Source organism: Microplitis demolitor, chromosome 2 (genome assembly GCF_026212275.2).
Source record: "Microplitis demolitor isolate Queensland-Clemson2020A chromosome 2, iyMicDemo2.1a, whole genome shotgun sequence".
NCBI classification, from domain to species: domain Eukaryota; kingdom Metazoa; phylum Arthropoda; class Insecta; order Hymenoptera; family Braconidae; genus Microplitis; species Microplitis demolitor.
Window position 1 is genome coordinate 6,941,696 of NC_068546.1, and position 14,843 is coordinate 6,956,538.

The following is a 14,843-nucleotide window of genomic DNA, read 5'->3' on the forward strand; positions in this document are numbered from 1 at the left end:
CCAAAGTGAGGAGCGCTTGGTGGGTTGAACTTCCAGTCTGTGCCATCTGTAGCGAGTAAATACTGAAGTTCCTTTAGTTGCCTCGATCCTGCTGCGAATTCTTTCTTTAGCGTGGCGTCTGCTCCTACAAAATTTGTACCACAGTCCGAGTATAGGGTACTGCAGGCGCCTCTTCGACTAGTGAATCTTCTAAATGCTGCGACGAAAGCGTCAGTAGAGTAGTCGGTGACAATTTCAATGTGTATAGCGGACGTAGCGAGACATACAAACACAGCGATCCATCCTTTATAGGTTTTGGCACCTCGACCTTGAAAAGTCTTCAGTGTTACTGGCCCAGCGTAGTCTATTCCAATGTGTAAGAATGCTTTAGATAGTCTTACATGAGCGGATGGCAATTGTCCCATTAATTGTTGTGCACGAACACCTCTATGTCTCGTGCACACGACGCAGCGAAGAATATGTGATCTGACTGGAACTCGACCACCTTCTATCCAGACAGATCTCCGTAGATCAGCGAGAGTCAATTGAGTTCCCCCATGGAATGTTCTTTGATGCGAATGATCTATCAATAGCGTACTTAAGCGTGATGACCTTGGTAAAATGGCTGGATTTTTCTGTTCATCATCCAGCAGCGAATTCTTCAAGCGACCGCCGACTCTGAGTACTCCGTTGTAGTCGACGTAGGGAATCAATTTAGCGAGATGATGATTTCGCTGTAGAGAATCACCATCTTTCAATAGCTTCAGCTCTTGCGAATAGTACTGACTTTGAGTATACTTGATCAGCAAAGTCTTAGCAAGTTCCAGGTCAACTGTAGAGAGTGGTGTGTCCAGTGAGGACTGTGGCACTTTTTTAAATTTAGCGATGGCACGAAGACAGATTCCAAGCGTGCGAAGTAATGGTGACAACTTAGAGAATTTTTCTAGTAGCGTGTATAGCGGGTGTGAATCTGCCTTGAAGATGGTAAAAACCAGACCTGGACGTTCTTCAAGATGTGATACCGTCTGCGTAGGGATAGCAAAAGATGGCCAGTTATCTTTTGATTGACTGAGCCACTTTGGTCCCGTCCACCATAGCGAATGCTGTTCTAGTTTGGCTGCTGTTAGACCTCTTGAAGCGCAGTCAGCTGGGTTAAGTTTCCCAGGAACAAAATCCCAGTTGACACTTGGTAGCGATTCTTGAATCTTGGTGACTCTATTGCGAATGTAGACTTTCCATCTAGCTGGGTTGTTTCGTATCCACGTTAAGGATACAGCGGAGTCTGTCCACATGAAAACTGGAACGTTTTCAAGTTTCAAAACCTTCTTGACGTAGAGTACCAGTTGAGCGAGTAAGACAGCGGCATTGAGCTCCATTCTTGGTATAGTTATAGGCTTCAGTGGTGCAACTTGTGTTTTGGCACACACTAGCGAAATATTGGAACTTCCAGTAGCGTCAGTAACTTTTAGATAGACTACAGCAGCCATAGCGAGTTGTGAAGCGTCAGAGAATCCATGTAATTCGATTGATACACCATTTTTTACATGATTCCAGCGAGGTATCTGAATCTTCGAGATCTGATGTAGTTCATCTCGAAACAAATTCCATTCTTGAAGAAGCGACGGTGATAGCGTAGCATCCCAGTCAAAGTTCTGCAGCCAGAGCTTCTGCATGAACATCTTGGCTCTCACGATGATCGGTGCCAAGAAACCCAGTGGGTCAAACAAGCGAGCAATTTCAGATAAAATTGTGCGTTTAGTTGTTGGTGATGCTTCTGGAAGCGAATAGCCGAACTGGAATTTATCCTGTGTTGAATTCCAGGTTAGCACGAGCACTTTTACTGTAGTATCCCCAAGCTCTCTTGGTGTATCTTCTTGGGTTTCACTTGGAGCGACTTGAGAGAGTAATTCAGTTGAATTACTTGCCCACTTGGCAAGCGGAAAACATCCTGTGGCACACATATTTTTTGTGTCGAGAGCAACTTGGATTGCCTCAGCGAGTTCATCTGCACCTCCATAGATGTCATCAACATAGCGTGTGTTAGTTAGCGGTTCGACAGCCTTCGGAAATTTATTCCCTTCGTCTTCAGCGAGTTGTAAGAGTGCTCTTCCAGCGAGATATGGAGCCGATGTTGTTCCATAAGTAACAGTAGCGAGTGCAAATACTATTGGGATGTCATCTTCGTCAAACCAGAGTATGCACTGTAGATGATGATCTTCCTTGTCAACTGCAATCTGACGAAACATTTTTGTTACGTCAGTAGCGAATAGATAGCGATGGCAGCGGATACGAATAAGTACATCACTGATGTCAACTTGAATCTTTGGGCCCACATGAAGTATCTCGTTGACAGATACGCCAGATGTAGTTTTCCAGGACCCATTGAATACCACCCTGAGCTTGGTGGTAGTGCTCTGCTCTTTCAGAACCCCATGATGAGGCAACAGGTAGCTGTTCGGTGGTAATTCCTTTAATTTCAGACGTTTCATGTGTCCCAAGTCTTCATACTCCTTCAGGAAGTCGAAGTACAACTTCTTGTAGACTGGATCAGCTTCCAATCGTTTGCGAAGACGTAGTAAGGCGTATTGTGCAGCTCTGAGCGAATCACCCAGTTGACTTGGCGAAGATTTAAGCGGCAAGCGAACGACATATCGACCATCAGACTGTCTGTAGTGTGTATTGACAAAGTGTTGTTCACACTCTTCTTCTTCTTCAGTATAGCGTGTAGCGAATTCTGTCTGTGGCTCTTCTTGGTACCAAAACTTGCTTAACAAGTCTTGTAGTTGATCATCAACAGCGACATGATGACCATAAGCGGTCAATTTTGATGTAGCGGTGTCCACAGATCCATATATGATCCAGCCAAGCGATGTTGACTGAGCGATTGGGTCATTGTCACTTCCTTTTCGTATTTTAGCGTTGATTATATGTGCAGCTGGTGCTGCACCCAGAATGATGTCAATAGGTCGTGATGTCAAGAAGTCTGGATCAGCGAGTTGTAGCCCAGTTATATGCGGCCATTTCTTCTTTTTAGTTAGCGTAAATGACGGTAAGTTTACAGTCAATAGAGCAAGCACATGAGCTTGGATGGTAATAGAAGCGTTGTTGTGTAGCGAATGCAGCGTCATCTTGCATGACCCAAGCGAATGCCCAGCTGACACATTACCAATTCCACGTAATGGTACAGCTGCTTTACTGAGTTGAATATCTAGCTTCTTGATTAGCGAATGCGTCACGAAGGATAACTCCGATCCTTGATCAATAAGTACACGGGCTGTACGTGTACTTCCTGTTAGCGAATTCAACTTAACAATAGCGGTAGCGAGTAAAACATTGAGCGAATGAGCTGGGTCAGCTACAGGAGCGTCCTGTGCTGGTTTAGCGGCAGCACCATCGTCAAGGTGCGTTGACGTGTGATGTGGCTGATCACAATGGCAGCACTTTTGTTTAGTTCTGCAATCAGCGTAGCGGTGGCGTCCCAAGCAATTGAAGCATAAGCGGTAATGCTGAACAATCGTTCTTCGGTTAGCCTCTCGTGAGTCGAATTGAAGCGGTTCCACAACTCCGTCAGGATGGCGAGTTCAGCATCAATGGCGGCGGCACCTTGGGTAGCGAGTACAGCGTCAGTCAAGCGGTTGGACAGATTGCGCATCGTGTCGATGCGTTGCATTTGAAGAGCGATTTGAGCTTCGGCGGCCATCTTGTTAATACGTGGCACACAAAATGGACGCGATGACGTGAAACCGACGCTAAGTTTTCGATCTTTTCTGTTTACAAAGTCTTTTTACACCGGTGTGTAAAATAGATCACCCTGGGCAGCACTCTAGCAGTGCTCAGCAATGCCCACGGCACTTAGCGATTTTCACGACACAAACTGACACTACACTTTTTCTCACATTTTTTTTTTTAAATAATTTTTAATTGTTTAAATTTCGCCAGATCCGGCTCGAAGGACCAAAATGTAAAATGAGCGAATAAACTAATGGATCTGGTTTAGGCGAGGTTACTTAAACAATTAAAAAATTACACAGATTTTATCACCAATAAATTATAGATTTATTTACACTGATTTACACCTTAAAATTATGAGAATTATATACAATAGCGAATGCGACTAGATAAATTTATACGCGATAGCGAATGCAACTCAGTTATTTTATTCACGTATAAAAATTGACACGTGGTCAGTAGCGGTTACTTCAATGATAATTAATTAACAATTAATTATCGTCACAAGAACAATTTATTTATTCTCAATAAATAGCAGCCTTGATGTACTGTCTAAGTATTGAGGATAATTTAGCGTAGCGATTTGATTTAGTTTCACACAAGTTAATAAGCGAAGCGGTTCAAGCACGAGGTTGCACGTAGCAACTCTGAGCGAAGCGGTTAGACAGATAGTTGTAGAATGAATAAAATGGTAGCGTCGTTAAGTCGTCAAGAAGCTTGGTGTCGACGTGGCAGCCTTGCTGCATATAACGAATTTTCCTATTGGCTTAAAAGCGCGCCAAAAGGTAGCAGTTGATAGCGAGCTCTCTCATAGGCTGACCAATATAAAACGAATTTTGTGATTGGTCAGCTTGTAGCGGGTTCTCAGGACGTCTTGACACGATCCTGAGTTAGACATTGTATGTGCCGGGCCCAAATAGCGAGTGACCCGGCACTATTCTGACCTTCAGTCAGTAGCGAGCTCGGCATCTCCCGAACCGAGCGGAAATGCACGAAGCTTGATGTAAATTAATCAAGCTTGTGACTGAACAGAAATAAATAATAATAAAAATCTAAATAATTGAAATTAAAAAAAATTCAAAATTAAGATAAATTCAAAATTAAGATAAAATAACAAAATTTTTTTTTTCTCGTCGAACATTTAAATTGAAAATTGAATTTTTATTATTTAAGATCTGAAATTAAATTTTTTTTTCTGCTCTCAAATAAAAAAAAAAGTATATAAATTTATAAAAATCATATACATCAAGAAAAAAAATAAAATTTTGTGAATTAACAATAAAATTCATAATAAAATTCAAGTGAGTGAAGTTAATGAAGAATTAAAATTTAAAATAAAATAAAACTACCAATATCATTCACGACGCCCGACGGACGCAGTTCAATATCAACTACAGCTGAGAAATCTGCAGTCATCACACATTCTGCTCAACGTGTTTCCATCAACCTTCCGACGGCAACGAAGATCTCTATATCGACTACAATTACCGATTCATCTGAAATTGAAACCTGTAAACAACTAAGTAGTAAGTCAATTATATTGTTAAAAGTTTTTTTTTTCTGTCTTTCGAAATATCTATATAAACAATAATGAGTCTTGAACAAATGGAAGTTTCCCTTACGGAAACCCAAAATGGAGTACTAGCGTTAAAAGCTCAAATCGAACAATTACTAGCAGAAAAACTTGAAATGAAAAATAAATTTGAAGAAAATTGTCAAGCAGCTATTGCTCAACAATTAAAAACACATTTCGAAAGAAATCCACCCGTGGGTACTTCACACCAATTACCTCCCAATCTTAATTTAACGAATAATTTAAGTGCAAATAACAAATTCGATTACAAAGAATTTTTTAAAACTATACCAGACTTTGACGGTATAAGTTATCCAGTAGAATCATTCATACAGGCATGCAAAGAAGCGAAAGAATATCTAAGAGAAATAAACGAGGACGCGCTCGTTAGAATATTAAAATCCAAATGTAAAGGCGAACCTTTAATTAGAGTAAGCGGGTCAAACGTAAAAACAATAGACGAATTTATTGCATTTTTAAATTTAAATTTTAGATTAAGCAAACAAGTTTCAGTTTGGTTAAAAGAATTTAATGACTTGGAGCAAAAATCGAGTGAACGCGTAATGGACTTTTACCATAGAGTGAATAAACATTTACAGGACACTTGCTCAGAAATCGCGGATACAGGCGGTAATAGTAAAGATGAAAAAATAGTTTTGGCTAAAGAAACCGCGGTACAAGCATTTATTTCGGGTTTAGAACGAAGACTTGCTTTATTATTACACAATGACGAATTCGCGGATCTTGCTACAGCCGCTACTGCAGCAATTAAAGCGGAACAAAAATTACAGCAAATGAAAAATATAAATAAACTTTTCAAGCCATTCGATAATAATTTAAATAAAAATTGTTTCGCAATCCAAGACCCAAACCCACACAACACAATTAACCAAAATAATCACCACATTCGAAATTTGAATCCTTATCAGCAATTTAATAAAAATTATAACAGAAACAGTCGTGAAAAATCGGAACAGGTTAATAATCAAAATCGAAACAACCCAAATAAGTTTTGTAATTTTTGCAAAAGAAACAATCATAATATTGAGGAATGTAGAATTTTAATTCAAAGAAAGAATATTGAATCTAATCAAATTATAAATAAAAATATTCTTCAATGTGATTACTGTAAAATGAACGGTCATTCAGTAAACAATTGTCGTAAAAAAATTTATAACGAAGGATAACGCGACGGTTTAAATGCAAAACCGAGTACAGGTACGGGAAACGACCAAGCGTTCCCTCGAGTCGGCGCTCCGATGGGAAACGTAGCAATTCAGCGCCAAAATTTAAACAAAAACTAAGAATACCGACAAAAACTTATTCCGTGGGTGCCATGTCAATTGATTATAAACCTACGTCAATTATGTTCAGATCCAAAGATATAATATCTAGCTATGGGAAAATTTTAGTAGACACCGGATGTAATTTAAATTTAATAAAATATGGGGAAGTAAAATATAAAAAATTAATCGACGAATCATATTGTTACAAATTAAACGGTGTCTCCGAAGCTATCACTTTGGGTAGAATAAAAATACAAATTTTTAATAAGGACACTTATTTTCATATAATACCGGACGAATTTCCTTTAGATTATACGGGCATACTTGGCATGGAATTTTTACGAGAACACGGCGGAATAATAAATTTAGTAGACAATACGGTAACATTTCAACATTTAAATAATCTACAAATATCATTAACAGAAGGAGAATATTTCGTTTCAAAAGCTCGAACGAAGACGGCAATGTTTGTTCGAGTAGATAGTAAACTTAAAGAGGGGTATACACCTCGTATCGAATTTGAAAACGGTATTTACGCGGGCGAAGCTTTAGTGAGTAATAATAACGGAATCGCTTATTTGTACGGAATAAATACTCTTGACAAAGATGTAAAAGTAAAAGTACCCGTAATTCCTCTGTACCCATTCGGGACAAGCGAAGACGAGGATACTACTTTGACGCATGACGACACAGACAATTACGATAAAAGTACCACGGCCGGGGAAAATCGTGTCAACAAAGTGTTAAAACTCTTGCGTTTGAAACATCTGAATGAGGAAGAGCGTAAAGCAATAGTTTCTCTAGTAGAGAAATACGCTGACCTATTCCACATTCCAGGAGAACCACTGCGCGCTACAGACACTGCGGCTCATACTATACCCACTATCAATGACGTTCCCGTAAATACTCGACAATACAGACACCCTCCAGCACAGAAAGACGAAATAGAAAAACAGATAACAGAACTAATGTTAATGGATATTATTGAACCTTCGACCTCACCATATAATTCCCCTTTATGGATTGTACCCAAAAAGGCTGATTCTAAAGGCAATAAAAGATGGCGTTTAGTTATAGATTATCGTAAATGAAATGATAAGACTGTTAAAGATGCATATCCACTACCGTTGATAAATGATATTCTTGATCAATTAGGTGGTGCGATTTATTTTTCAGTATTTGATTTAAAATCGGGTTTTCATCAATTAAAAGTAGATCCTAAAAATAAGCACAAAACAGCATTTACAACTCCTCATGGTCATTATCAATTTAATAGAATGCCATTTGGACTTAAAAATGCTCCAGCAACGTTCCAAAGGTTAATGGATTTAGTTTTACGCGGGTTACAAGGAGCAGATCTCTTTGTTTACTTAGACGATATAGTCATTTACGCAAGTTCTCTAGAAGAACATAACACTAAATTCGAAAAATTAGCCGAACGTTTGCGAAGTGCGAATTCAACTCTACAAGCCGATAAATGTGAATTCCTAAAAAAAGAAGTAATTTATTTAGGCCATCTTATATCTGCCGCCGGTGTCAAGCCTGATCCCGATAAAATTAAAGCGATCAAATGTTTCAAAACACCTGAAAACACAACACAAGTGAGAGAATTTCTTGGACTTGCTGGTTACTATCGGCGATTTATCAAGGATTTCGCAAAAATCTCTAAGTGCCTATCCGATCTTACAAGCAAAAACGCAAGATTTTCATGGGCGCCTGAACATCAGATAGCTTTTGAAACCTTGCGCGATAAACTATGTACAGCTCCGAAATTGCAGTATCCAGATTTTTCGAAACCATTTATTTTAACGACCGATGCTTCGGGCTATGCAGTTGGAGCAATTCTCTCACAAGGCAAAATTGGCGAAGACACAATTGTTGTAGCAGCTTCTCGTGTGCTCAATAAACACGAAAAAAATTATTCGACCACCGAAAAAGAAATGGTCGCAGCCTTATTTGGTATGAAAACATTTAGACCGTATCTCAATGGCAGAGAGTTTACTCTTGTCACCGATCACAGACCGCTGGTGTGGGTAAATAATATGAATGATCCAACATCGCGTGTAATGAGATGGAGAGAACGGCTTAAAGAGTTCGAATATACCGTGTTATATAAGGCGGGAAAAATAAACACAAACGCGGACGCTTTATCGCGTAACCCAATAATTGAAAACCGCGAAGTTTATCTAATTAAAATTAAATGGCGACCTGGAAAACCCGGAATCGCTAGGTTGAGGACTTCAGATCCTTCAGACGATGGTAAAGTCTTTAAAAAGAAATCTAAATACAAAACTAATTCAGAGTCAATAAGCTCGAATAACGATAAAAAAAATTTTAACAAAAATAATACTTCAAGTTCAGAGGAAATTACTCCAAGTAAGAAAATAATTCGCGATAAAAATAAAATTGCGACTAACTCAGTCGACGGAGTTAGAAAAATAAATTCGAAAATTCAAAATCTTGAGCAAAATACTCAAGCGGTCGGTCTAGAAGATTCGGTCGAAAAACGTCAAATTCTTGAGCCAAAAACTCAAGCGGTTGGGCCAGTCAGTAACAATACTATGGACCCAGTCGTCAAATCTACTAGCGACGGCAATAGGATTAGCTACCCTAGCGACCGGCGATTAGTTAAAAATAATAAAAACGGATATATCGGTAAAAATAAAAATTTAAAAATGAAAAGATCTGACGTCAGACGATATAATCCATATAAAAAATTTTCGAGCACTGAATCACTAAGCGAAGATGATTTAAGTAAAAATAAAAATGATAAAATATTCACAAACTTGGAAACAAATAATCCTCAAGAACTAAATTCAAATTCAATAAATAAAAACTTCAATTCTAAAAATCATAATGAAAATAATAAAAATAAATTAAATTCTAACGAAAATTCAAATCGCATACGTAATTCTAAAGAGAATGCAAAATTAAATAAAAATTCTAAATGCAAAGTCTTATCAAATCCAGAACCAGATAAATCAATAACTCTTCCTGATTATTCTGACGGATCGTCGTCATCAGGAGACATGTATGATGCTGTAACTCTGAGAAAAAAACTCATTAAAGACAACCCTTCGTATTTAAGTGACGAATCTGATATGACAGATTTCGGTTTGTCTTATATTTCTAATAATTCTATAAACTCTCCAAAACATAAAAATTCACGTAATTTAACACCAACACCTCAATCCCCAAATCCGCAAGTTGAAAGTAATAAAACCACGAAAACTCCATTGTCATTACCACCCAACGTACAAACACAAGCTACATCTACACACCCAAATCCAAAAATACAGACAGATAAGAAAAATGTAAAAATTAATAAAAATAAATTTAATCCTTCTCAAATCAAAAGGACAACTAAAATGGCAGAGTTTACACCCTCTCCTACAATATGTTCACGTAGAAAAATAAATAAACAAAGTAAGAAAATTGAAAAAATAATTATTCCAGAAACTTCTGATGACGAATCAAACACTGACGAGACAGAAATGACTTATTCAAAAATATATTCAGATAATTCAAATGACATTAGTACTGAATCACCTGTCGAAACAATCCCTATCACTCCAAGAACTCCTATCACACCCAAATCCGTAAATAAAAAAGACATGGGAGTTGCAATTCCTTGGTCTTCTGACGAAGGAGGCGATTATCCAAAAATTATGGACGTCTCTGCGGTAATTCATAATGAACCAGAAAACAACATAAACATGTCAACTAACGACATAGGAGAAAATTCTTTTGTAATTGAACCCATGACAGTAGAATCACCCAACGAAACAAAAACCATAAAAACTAACACAATAACACAGGAAAAAATAGCCAATAAAAATACAGAAAAGACAAAAACAAACACTACAAAAATAAACCCAAATTTAACAGACGCAGACAAGAACAGACCTCACGGTACTGATGCAGAACAAACACATACTAATAAAATTACACCAGAACTACGTAGATCGACTAGAAAACGTAAACTCAAAACATGTTCATGCTGTACAGACTACGACGAACATACACATACACAAAAACAGATTCCGAATAAAATAAAACATCTTGCGAAAAATTTTAAAAATAAAACAAAAAAGCCAAATAATAAAAATTCACAACCCAAATTACCAGACATAATGGTTACTCTAAAAGCAATTAAACGTCAACAAAATTTAAATAATAAACGAACTAATGATAGATTGTCAACAATAAACGAAAATACAAGCCCAGAAAATTCACAACAAACTACATCACGTAGAGAATCACAAAACCCTAAACTAAATTCACCTGCTGATCGAAATTCAAAATCGCCTGAACGAATAAATTCATTCAACGACCTGAACTTCGATCAACAGATAAATTCAGCTGACGACGAAAATTTTGAACAGATAGAACAAATAAATTCATTTAATGACCAAAATTTTGACCAAATCGAACAGATAAACTCATCTGATAATGAAATAGACATACGACAAAATTCGACACAATTTAATTCGGACAGAAATCAAAACAAATCAAACGACAATGCGATCATAATAGCAAACGACAATTTATTTAACGAGGAAATAGACTCTTACGGTAATATATCTATAATTTCAAATACTTCAAACGACTACAGTAACGAGAACGTACACGAAACAAGAGATAACTTAGAAATGCAGAAAAATTGTTATTTATGTTTCATTAACGCTGATGGTACCGTACCAAGCGAAATCGGGAAACAGTTTTTAGTGTCAGGATATTTAAAATTGAGCCCTTTAACTAATTATAAAACAGGTCAAGTAATCAAAATGGGAACATCTAAAAAGAAAGTACTCGCGTTGGTAACTCAAAGTGATAGTCGAGATACACCAACTGAAAAAGATTATTGTAAAGCTTTCAAAAATTTAAAGTTATATATGGAAAAATCAAAAATAAAATCAGTTAGTATTTCTCAAGGTAGAAGCAATTTATCAAAAACAGTTTGGACGAAAATTAAAAATATTATTGCTAAAATTTTCAAAGGTAGCGATTTAAAAATAATTATTTGCAAAGATGAAATAATAATACCTCCAGTAGAGGAAAGAGAAAAAATAATAGCCGAAAATCACGAAACTTTAATAGCAGGACATAAAGGAGTAACTAAAACTTATAATAGAATTAGACAAAAATATTTTTGGGACAATATCAAAAAGCATGTTGAAGATTTCGTTAGGAAATGTATTAGTTGCCAGAAAAAGAAATGAGTTAGAATAAAAACAAAACAGCCGATGGTCATTACAGACACATCCGCAGAAGTATGGGATAAATTAGCATTAGATATAGTAGTACCAAATAAAACTTCAGCTAACGGATATTCATATATTTTAACGATGCAAGATGATCTTTCAAAATACTGTTTTGCAATACCTTTAGTGTCCATGACGGCCAAAGATATCGCGATAGCATTAGTCGAGAATTTTATATTAAAACACGGTTGCCCGAAAGTAATTTTAACAGACCAAGGTCAAGCTTTTATAGGTAAAGTAATGGGTTGCGTAGCCAAAATTTTCAAAATGAAACAAATTAAGACAACAGTTTTTCATCCTCAATCAAATGGTTCTCTCGAGAGAAGCCATCAAGTTTTAACTGATTATATTAAACATTTTACAAGTCACGATGATTGGGATAAATGGTTGCCTCATGCCACCTTTGCTTACAACACGAGTGTACATGAAGGTACGAAATTCACGCCGTATAAATTAGTTTTTGGTAAAGAAGCACGATTACCATCAGAATTTTCCTATCTAGACGAGATTCCTACATACGCAGATTTTGTTAAAGAACTTGCAACTAGATTATTAGAATCACGGAAAGAAGCAAGACAAAATTTAGAAAATTCAAAGCAAAGATCCAAAGTACGGTATGATAAAAAAATTAATCCAGTAAATTTCAAAATAGGCCAAAATATGTTTTTAGTAAAGAATCAGAGAGATGGTAAATTTGATGATAATTATTTAGGTCCGTATAAAGTTACAGAAATATTTCCTGATAAAAATGATATAGAAATCGAATATAAACCGGGAAAGAGAAAAATCATTCATTGTGATAGAGCCAAAATTGCTTATAAATAAATAGTTTTTTTTTCTCCCAGACACATGCGTCTTTTTGTAGATACATTGAAATCTGTACCTCTCATATTTCTTTCTTTCCTGTTCTGCTCTTTTCTTTTTTTTGCCCTCTCACACAATAGACATCAAAAAGTCTTACTGAAACGAATTTTTCAGGTAAAGATGTCGCGGTATACACTCTATATTTTTCTCATGTTAATAACTTTTATAATTAATGAATGAATTTACTGTCTATACACAAATTTTAATAAAAATGATAGTATCAATAATATCTGCTACTAATTGAAATTGAGTAATAATGCTAAGAAAAAAAAATATAAGCTTCCACACTATAAACTTTCAAAAAAAAAAAAAAAAAAAATTAAAAAAATATAAAAAAAAAGAAGACAAAAAAAAAATAATTTTTTTTAACAATATATAGACTCAAATAGAATTTTAATATAAAATTAAGAATTCGTAGATTAAGTTTTTCTTTATATATTATTTAATAGATAATTTTTATGCAAATGTATATAGAATTTTAAGCAAAAAAAAAAAAAAAAAAAAAATAAATAAATAAATAAATAAACAAGAAAATATGCAAAATGCAGGAAAACAAAAAAATTATATGCAAATATACAGAATTAGCACATGAAGGCAGAAAAGTCGTAAGTAATACTAAGAAATAAATATATACAAATATTTAGATATAATATAGATACATCATTGTAATAATATAATAATACTTATTAACATTAATAAACAAATTCAGAAAACAATACTAAAAACTCAAAAAAAAAAAAAAAAAAAAAAAAAAAAAAAAAAAAAAAACTAACTAAATAATAGAAAAAAAAAGAAAGAAATTAAGAAATTTTTATACACTACGATAAAGTAATAAATTTAAAAGAATTAAAAGAAAATTAAAATCATAGTAATAATTACATCAAAAAGACAAAAAAAAAAATAACATTCAAACAATAGTTCAAGATTTTAAAATTTCTTTCTTCCTTAGCATAAACTTCTTACAAACATTATATCTTAAAGTTTTTTTTGAAAAAGAAAATATTAATAATTTTACAAGAAAATTTTATGAATTCGTCCTATTCGTAAAATCTTTTTTTTATATACGCATATGGTCTACTTTTAAATAATTTGAAAAAAAATTAAATTAAATAAAGAAAAAAAAAACACTGTAAATAATTTTATGAATATATAAAATATTTTTTTTTTATTTACAAAAAAAAAAATATAAATTTTTAGATAATTTTTTTTATCTATTCTTTTCGTATCTGAAACATATTGATAAAGTTATTTTTCTCTTAATATTTGTTATGTACAAATAAACGCTGACGCCTCGAGTAAATCCTCGAGACGTGCAGCTGCACAAACATCTATTTTGTTCTAAGATAACTTTGTTCATAGATAAGTGACTCATTTGTTAATAATAAAAACGGAGAAAGCGTGAGAACAGAGAATGGATCATTCGAGAATATTGCTTATCACGATCCACCCCTCTATATCGAACGATGCGCGGGCCTGATGCCCAAGCGCCTCGTATTGATAAGAGACTTACTCTAGTTTTTCTCGATCAAGAGAAGTCAGTCTGAAATATAGAATCATAGAGAGCAGTCAGGCTCAATACTAAATACTAAACTTCTTTCTCACCCTTTCGAAGTTATTGTTAGACGAACTTTAACAATTTATAAATTGATTCAATTGTATATTTTCACATTATTGAAATTATTCTTTTACAATTGAATAAATCGGATTGAGATATAAAATAATAACCAGTTTATTTCAACCACCGAATGGTGGCTGTTCAACCCCTACTAAATAATTATTTATAATTATATGTAAGTTCTCATTACGTCCAATTCAAATCGACCGCTTAACCACGCCAGCGCCAAAACATCAACCAGGACGTAACACATCCTTGATTATGCTTGGTCTTGCCTGAATCATGCTTGATCATGCATGCTGATTTTTCCCCAAAGGGAGCACGTCGTTGATCATTAATTAGATGATAATGAGTTACATCTATTTGAATCACTCGGTGTAGACTCAAAAAGGTTACAAATTTATAGCAGAGCAGAAATTGAACAAAAACTATTCAATTCTGAGATTTATAAAACTATAAAAATAAATAACTTTACAGTAAATTTACTTTAATTAACAATACTGAAAATTATAGATAAATAAATTTTTTTGTCG